Source organism: Anoplophora glabripennis, unplaced genomic scaffold (genome assembly GCF_000390285.2).
Source record: "Anoplophora glabripennis isolate ALB-LARVAE unplaced genomic scaffold, Agla_2.0 scaffold393, whole genome shotgun sequence".
NCBI lineage: Eukaryota > Metazoa > Arthropoda > Insecta > Coleoptera > Cerambycidae > Anoplophora > Anoplophora glabripennis.
This window is the reverse complement of record NW_019416492.1, coordinates 400,183-401,513: the sequence shown is the minus strand read 5'-3', so window position 1 is coordinate 401,513 and position 1,331 is coordinate 400,183.

The following is a 1,331-nucleotide window of genomic DNA, read 5'->3' as shown; positions in this document are numbered from 1 at the left end:
CCTTTCTGCCTACCGTCCTCTCTCGGTTTTGCGTGATTGTTCGGGCGGGAATGCTTACGTTGTTGCTGGAATGATCCTGGAATCGTTTTCTTTTATGTCTTTTATTTGTGTATCTTTTTTAGATTCCAGCAATAGTCTGCCAACATATTCTTCCCCCAAACACCTTTGATATATTTGTTGACACTCATTCAGGTCCTGGTGCATTATTTCTCCTCGTTCTTCACTAAAAACTCCCAGATTTTCTGGGAACCAATCAAGATGAGAATGGAGAAAGTGAAGCTTCAGGTTCATATGACATTTAGATAGAGGGTAGTAAAAAAACAGACAGATAGAAACATTTAGTCATTTAGTCAGACGGTAAGATACACAAAATTACCGACAGAAAGGCAGGAAAGGTAGATGGACAGAAACAAAATACACGCGGGCGATAAATACAGACTAACAAGCAAACAAACAGGTGTGCAGGTAAACAGTACAGATAAACAAACAAAAGTAAAAAAAATTTCCAATTTTTTTTCACACCCTATTCTTACTTTAACCTTGAAACGACCTTGAACATGAGATGATAGAGCTTAACCAACCACGGCATCGGAATCATCGACCCCAAAAACCCCCGTGTCGCTAGGTAGAGTCCGGTGTTTTTTTTTCAAACTAAATGTTGACCTGTGTTATTATAATAGTAGACCAGGCGGTATCTGTTTTGGCTTGGGTGAATCGTATATCCACGGAGATTTTTGGCTTTTTGGCTTTTTGGTTTTCAAATATCATTAGAAATGAAAATTTTTCTATGCGCATAAAAAAAACGTGGGCTTAACTTTTGACGGCACAATATGTTAAAAAAATTGGAAAAATGTCATATTTTTCTTCCTATTTAATTTTATATCTTTTTAAGAGTTGATTTTAGGCGAAAATGGAAAAGGAAAAAAATGTTTGTAATTAAATTGTTTATAATACATGACTGGTTCTTCATCTTCATCTTCATCATCTAGTGGTTGGTCCTTTAAAAGTCCCATAGCACTGCGGCCTAATTAGGCCTATTGTGCGTCCCACTACTAGTCCTATTCAGCAAGTAGATTTGTCCTTTTTACAAAGTCCAAAAGCTTCCTTGCTGACACTTCTCTCAGCTCCTTGGGTTCCAAATAGGGTCTCCCAAGGAGCGCCATTCTGCTACGTGCAAATCCCGGGCACTCGCCCAGGATATGCAGAGAAGTTTCATCCGCCGATTCACATCCTCGGCAGACCGGACTGTCTACAAGCTTTAGTCTATGTAGATGTTTCTTAAAGTGACAGTGTCCCGTTATGAGTCCTGTCACTCTCCTGAGCCGGATTCT